The sequence below is a fragment of the Equus asinus genome, unplaced genomic scaffold, assembly GCF_041296235.1.
Source record: "Equus asinus isolate D_3611 breed Donkey unplaced genomic scaffold, EquAss-T2T_v2 contig_113, whole genome shotgun sequence".
Classification (NCBI taxonomy): Eukaryota; Metazoa; Chordata; class Mammalia; order Perissodactyla; family Equidae; genus Equus; species Equus asinus.
In genome coordinates this window covers 1-7,500 of record NW_027224754.1, presented here as the reverse complement: position 1 = coordinate 7,500, position 7,500 = coordinate 1, and positions in this window count along the sequence as shown.

Sequence of the window (7,500 nt, the reverse complement as noted above, 5' to 3'; positions counted from 1 at the left end):
CGGGGCGGGGCCCCGGTCGGGCAGCCAGAACAGGCGACGACGGGGAAGGGCTCGGGAGAAGGCCGGCGGCGGCGAGGGCCGAGGCGCCGGAGAGGCGGCGGCGGAAGGGCCGCGGCCCGCCGAGAGACGCGCTCGGGGCGAAGGAGGGAAGACAGAACCTCCCGAGGCAAGTCGGCCGCCGGAGCACACACGGGGTCTCACCGCCAGGGGCCTCCAGCACCAGGGGCGGTCCCGCGGCGCCCAGAACGGCGACTGGCCCCGTCGCCCCGCGCGCAGCTCACGGGGGCTCGGCCCCGCCACGGCCAGGGCTCTCCCGCACACGGCGCCAGCGTCCCGCGCCGGGCGCCTGGCGCGCGGGCCCCACCCGACCGGAGCCGAGAGCACTTCGCCCGGGGCCACCACCGGCCTCGGTGGCCGGAGGCGACACCCGCACAGCGAGGCCCACTTCGGTCCCGGCCGGTGGGCGGCGCGGCCAGGCGTCTGCCCGGGCGGGGGAGCACCGGGGGCAGCGGGGAGCGCGGCGCGCGCCTCGACGGAGGGAGCACGGGCTCGCGGGAAGGCTCCCGGGGACGGCCTCGGGCGCGGACGGGCCACCAGGAAAACACACGCGGGATCCCACCGCCAACGACACGCGAGGGCGGTCCCACGACGCCTGGGACGCCGGCCGGCCTCAGCCACCCCTCGGCCTCCCGCGGGCCCGGCCCCACCGCCGGGGCCTACGTGAGGCGCCCCCGCCGCCGGGGGCCGCCCCGTCCACCCAGCCACCCGTCTGCCTGTCTGGTCTGCTCCGGGGCCCACGTCCCGAGGGAACGCGCCCGAGAGCGGCGGCGGCCCCCACCCATGCCCGCACGCCACCACCGGCTGCGGCTCGGGACGGGAGCGAGCGGAGAGCCAGCCGCTCGCGGCGGGGCGGAGCCCGGACGGGGCCGGGCCCTCTCCCCGCCCCAGCGCGCGACGGGAGAACCACGCGCACGCTCGCGCACACGCGCGGCCCCGCGCCCGACGACGGCCCGGCCGGGCGTGACCCTCCCCCGACTCGGAGGGGGGAGGCGCCGGCCGCGGTAGGCAAAGAGCAGCTCTGCCCACGCGCCACGGTGGTGGCGTCCGTGGCTACTACGCGCAAAGGAGGGGCGGCGGCTGGGGGGTCCGGTACCCCAAGGCACCCTCTCGGATCGCTAGAGAAGGCTTTCTCACCGAGGGCGTGTCGCCCCCGCCCATCGTCCGCCATCGGGCCCACCAAGGCGCTTACAGACACCATGGCCACGCAATGCAGGAGGGGTCTGCGGTAGAGGTAAGGCCTAGAGCAAGTCGGAGCGTCCGTGGTCAGGGCCGCGAGCCCGCGCTGCCCCGGGCTCGCCATCTCTGGCCACACTGGGCTTAGCTAGGGATCTACAAGGCCCCTGTGCGGCTCCCAAGTCAGTGCCTCCCCTCAGGCCGAGAGACCAAGGGAGGCAGAGACTGGGACGGAGGTGCCGATCAAACAGCACCTCCCAACCAAAGAGCCAGCGCCACGCCGCTGGCTCGGCCCGCCACGGTCACTCCCACACCCGCGGGGAAACCCCAGCAAGGGGAACGCGCGGGCACGCGCCCGAGCCTGCCCGCCCCCACACGGCACGCCGTGGGGGGCGACGAGGCACCCGTCCCCCCCGAGGGGGACGAGGGGCACGCCTCCCTTACCGACTCGACCCCCCCGCTCCTCAGACACACCAGCGCAGTGGTTACCTGAGGAGGCCGACGGGAACAGAGAACGACACCGCCACTCGGCCTCGGGCGCCTGAGGGACGACCTGGAACGCTCCAGGGGCACCGCCAACGGCCTGGGGAACGCGCTCACGCGCCCGGGAAGGCGCGCGGCGCGGCGGCAACACGGCCCGCCCCACCGCGGGGAGGGCCGCCCGCGAGACACAGCCAAGAGGCACAGGCAGAGCATCCGCCGCGTCACGGAGACCCCGACACCGCCCACGCCACGAGGCACGGGGCGGGGGAGCGAGGTCAGGCCGGATTCCGCACCCCTGCCGCCTCCCACACGCCACTCGCAGCGGGGGAGAACGGGCGAGGGGACCCGCGGGCAGAGCGAGAAGAGCGGTCCCGTTCGCCATGAACGTCCGTCCCTCGTCTGGCACGGCTTAGGCCCGGCCCGGGAGAGCACAGCATCACCACATCGGTCGGCAGCATAACGCGAGGGACCCCCGAGCAAGGGAAGGCCGGCGAGGACAGCGAGCGGAGGAGCCTGCTTCAGCCTCACCGACCCCTCTCCTCCTCCAGCAAGCGCGGGCGACGACCCCAGGACGAGAACGCCTGACACGCACTGGCACGGAGCCGGTGGGATGGGGTAAGTCGCGACCGCACCCGGGTGCCGGCGGCAGGGAGTGCACGTGGTAGAGGACCCCGCGCCCCTAACCCCGCCGCCCTCGGGTACCAGAGACCGGAGGTGGCACCACGGTCGTGGGGGCGCCTGGAACGCACAAGAGCCGGCGCGCAGGCCCCAGCGGGCGGCTCAAGCGGCGGGGGTGGAAACGGGCGTCCGGTTCTCGGCCAGAGCCCGGAGCCCTCCCCGCACACGCATCCAGGCACCCGGAAGCTCTCGGGCGACTGTCACCCGAGCAGAGCGTGTCAGCACTTATCTGGCGGCACAAAACCACCCATTCGGGGGCAAGAATCGCCGCGCCCGGAGACGGGGCCCACCCACGGATCACCAGGGGAACCCCTGGATCACGGCCACGGCCACCAGACCCCAAGCACGACCCCCATCGCCACCAGGCCCGGAGCTCCCGGGGCCATCTGGTCGACCCCAGAAGCGTGGCGGCAGGGGGAGCCGGGGACAGCCTCCCCGGGCCGCCCGCGCGGGCCGGGACCGGTCGGTCCCTCCCTCTGAGTCGCCGGGTCAGGACTTAGAAAAGAATTCCGCGGAGGCGCCTCCGGCGACCGGGCCCGGGGCGGGACCGTGGCTCCCGTCCCTCAGCCGGGGCTCCACCTACGCCTCGAGCCGGCCCCCTCCCGCCTCCGGACAAAGACGCGACCCGCGAAACTCGGAGAGAGAAGTCCGGTCCGACGGCCCGGACCCACCCCGGGCACGCGTCCGGGCCGGGGACGCCCTCCCCGGCCCGCCCTCGAGGGCTCCCGGGGCCGGTCCACGCTCTTCTCCAGGGCGGGACTTGGAAAAAAAAACTGCCACGGAGGAGGAGGCATCCGAGGACCGGGCCCGGTCCCCACCGCCAGAGCCGGTCGACTCGGAAGACCAGTGGGGAAAAGGCCAGCCCGGCGGCCGAGCCCGTCGCGCCCTCCACGGGCCTCCCCCGCAAGGCCCCGGCCGGTCGCCCACCTCCGGAGCGGGGCGCGGAAAGGGGATCGGCGACGCGGAAGGCCCGACCACCGGGCCGCCCTCGGGACGACGGCCGGGCACGGGACGAGCTCCCTCGCCCGTTCCCCCGCGGCGGCCCCCCACCCCCTCCCGGGGACGGAGGGGCACCGGCGGCTGCTGGTCGACCCGTCCGGGAGGCCCCACACCCCGGCCGGCACCGGGCGGCGCGGCGACAGCCACCTCCCTCAGTAGCCTGCACCTCCAATCTCCGGCGAGCGGGCGTCGCGCTCACGCCCCGGCGCCACCGGGCCAGATCCCGCCAGCGACGCCGGCCTCCCGGGACTCTGCCTCGGTCACCGCGGCCGAGTCCCGTCCCTTGGCCCGCGTCGCCGGAGCTCCGGAGGAAAGAGACGATATAAAAGCGGCCGCCAGGTGGCACCCGGCGACCGACGACCGCCTCAGCGGGACGGAGCCGGAGCGCGGGCCCGCCGGGGAGCACAGCCGGGCCGCCGGGCCGCCCGATCCCGTCCCGGAGCCCCCTCGGACCCAGCCTCCCGGCCCAGTGCGGCCCCGGGGCGTCCGCCCGCGGGCTCCCGGCCGCCAAGGCGCAGCCCCAGCCGCAGGAGGGGGACTCGGAAAAGGTTTCTCGGGCGATCACCGGGAAGGGGAAGGGGAGAGTTCCCCCCAGAGAGGCCAGGGGGCGGCCCGGGCCGGGCTGGGCCGGTGCGGCCGGGAGGCCGCCGCTTCCCGGAGCGGCTGGAGCGCCCCCGGGGTTCCCGGGAGGACTTAGAAAATCAGGGCGGGCGGGGACGGTCAAACCGAAACCAGGCACGTCATCCGAGAAGGACCGTGATGACGGGAGGAGGAAAGCTTTCCAGTCCAGAGGGCCTGTCGAAGGCAGGCGGAGAGTCTACCCGCTGAAACTGACGAAGATGGGCAAAAGAAGCTAGCTCAGGCGCCGACATCTAAGGAAATAAAAAAAAAAAAGCACGAGGGCGTGGAGAAATGGGGAAAAATCAACACTGAGAAATCTACCCTCTGAAACCGACGAAGATGGGCAACAGGGGCTAGCTCAGGTGGCAATTTTTAAGGAAAAATGAAAGGAAGTGCGTGGAGACCTGGGGAAAAAGCAACACGGAGAAATCTACCCTCTAGAACTGAGAAAGAAGCGCAACAGAGGCTAGCTCAGGTGGCAATCTTTAAGCAAAAAAAATAAGATAAAAAAATACAATGGCGAGGAGACCCGGTGAAAAAGCAACCCTGAAAAAGGTACCCTCTGAAACTGAGGAAGCAGGGCAACAGTGCCTAGCTCAGGTGACAATCTTTAAGCAAAAGAAACACACAAGGGCGTGGGGAGCTGGCGAAAAGGCAACACTGAGAAATCCACCCTCTGAAACGGACGAAGATGGGCAACAGAGGCTAGCTCAGGTGGCAATCTTTAAGCAAAAGAAACACACAAGGGCGTGGAGACCTGGGGAAAAAGCAACACGGAGAAATCCACCCTCTGAAACTGAGGAAGATGGGCAAGAGAGGCTACCTCAGGTGGCAATCCTTAAGCAAAAACAAAGCACAAAGGCGTGGAGCCCTGGGGACAAAGCAACCCTGAAATATCTACCCTCTGAAACTGAGGAACATGGGCAAGAGAGGCTAGCTCAGGTGGCACTCGTTAAGCAAAAACAAAACACAAAGGCGTGGAGACCTGGGGAAAAAGCAACCCTGAAATATCTACCCTCTGAAACTGAGGAAGATGGGCAAGAGAGGCTGGCTTCAGGTGGCAATCTTTAAGCAAAAGAAACACACAAGGGCGTGGGAGCTGGGGAAAAGGCAACACTGAGAAATCCACCCTCTGAAACGGACGAAGATGGGCAACAGAGGCTAGCTCAGGTGGCAATCGTTAAGCAAAAACAAAACCCAAAGGCGTGGAGACCTGGGGAAAAAGCAACCCTGAAATATCTACCCTCTGAAACTGAGGAAGATGGGCAAGAGAGGCTACCTCAGGTGGCAATCCTTAAGCAAAAACAAAGCACAAAGGCGTGGAGCCCTGGGGACAAAGCAACCCTGAAATATCTACCCTCTGAAACTGAGGAACATGGGCAAGAGAGGCTAGCTCAGGTGGCACTCGTTAAGCAAAAACAAAACACAAAGGCGTGGAGACCTGGGGAAAAAGCAACCCTGAAATATCTACCCTCTGAAACTGAGGAAGATGGGCAAGAGAGGCTGGCTTCAGGTGGCAATCGTTAAGCAAAAACAAAACACAAAGGCGTGGAGACCTGGGGAAAAAGCAACCCTGAAATATCTACCCTCTGAAACTGAGGAAGACGGGCAAGAGAGGCTGGCTTCAGGTGGCAAACGTTAAGCAAAAGAAACACACAAGGGCGTGGAGGCCTGGGGAAAAAGCAACACGGAGAAATCCACCCTCTGAAACTGAGGGACATGGGCAAAAGAAGCTAGCTCAGGTTGCAACCTTTAAGCAGAAAAAAAACACAAGGGCGTGCAGACCTGGCAAAAAAGCAACAGTGAGAAATCTACCCTCTGAAACCGACGAAGATGGACAACAGAGGCTAGCTCAGGTGGCAATTTTTAAGGAGAAATAAAAGGAAGTGCGTGGAGACCTGGGGAAAAAGCAACACGGAGAAATCTACCCTCTAGAACTGAGAAAGAAGCGCAACAGAGGCTAGCTCAGGTGGCAATCTTTAAGCAAAAAAAATAAGATAAAAAAATACAATGGCGAGGAGACCCGGTCAAAAAGCAACCCTGAAAAAGGTACCCTCTGAAACTGAGGAAGCAGGGCAACAGTGCCTAGCTCAGGTGACAATCTTTAAGCAAAAGAAACACACAAGGGCGTGGGGAGCTGGCGAAAAGGCAACACTGAGAAATCCACCCTCTGAAACGGACGAAGATGGGCAACAGAGGCTAGCTCAGGTGGCAATCGTTAAGCAAAAGAAACACACAAGGGCGTGGAGACCTGGGGAAAAAGCAACACGGAGAAATCCACCCTCTGAAACTGAGGAAGATGGGCAAGAGAGGCTACCTCAGGTGGCAATCCTTAAGCAAAAACAAAGCACAAAGGCGTGGAGCCCTGGGGACAAAGCAACCCTGAAATATCTACCCTCTGAAACTGAGGAACATGGGCAAGAGAGGCTAGCTCAGGTGGCACTCGTTAAGCAAAAACAAAACCCAAAGGCGTGGAGACCTGGGGAAAAAGCAACCCTGAAATATCTACCCTCTGAAACTGAGGAAGATGGGCAAGAGAGGCTGGCTTCAGGTGGCAATCTTTAAGCAAAAGAAACACACAAGGGCGTGGGGAGCTGGGGAAAAGGCAACACTGAGAAATCCACCCTCTGAAATGGACGAAGATGGGCAACAGAGGCTAGCTCAGGTGGCAATCGTTAAGCAAAAACAAAACCCAAAGGCGTGGAGACCTGGGGAAAAAGCAACCCTGAAATATCTACCCTCTGAAACTGAGGAAGATGGGCAAGAGAGGCTGGCTTCAGGTGGCAATCTTTAAGCAAAAGAAACACACAAGGGCGTGGGGAGCTGGGGAAAGGCAACACTGAGAAATCCACCCTCTGAAACGGACGAAGATGGGCAACAGAGGCTAGCTCAGGTGGCAATCGTTAAGCAAAAGAAACACACAAGGGCGTGGAGGCCTGGGGAAAAAGCAACACGGAGAAATCCACCCTCTGAAACTGAGGGACATGGGCAAAAGAAGCTAGCTCAGGTTGCAACCTTTAAGCAGAAAAAAACACAAGGGCGTGCAGACCTGGCAAAAAAGCAACAGTGAGAAATCTACCCTCTGAAACCGACGAAGATGGACAACAGAGGCTAGCTCAGGTGGCAATTTTTAAGGAAAAATAAAAGGAAGTGCGTGGAGACCTGGGGAAAAAGCAACACGGAGAAATCTACCCTCTAGAACTGAGAAAGAAGCGCAACAGAGGCTAGCTCAGGTGGCAATCTTAAGCAAAAAAAATAAGATAAAAAAATACAATGGCGAGGAGACCCGGTGAAAAAGCAACCCTGAAAAAGGTACCCTCTGAAACTGAGGAAGCAGGGCAACAGTGCCTAGCTCAGGTGACAATCTTTAAGCAAAAGAAACACACAAGGGCGTGGGAGCTGGCGAAAAGGCAACACTGAGAAATCCACCCTCTGAAACGGACGAAGATGGGCAACAGAGGCTAGCTCAGGTGGCAATCTTTAAGC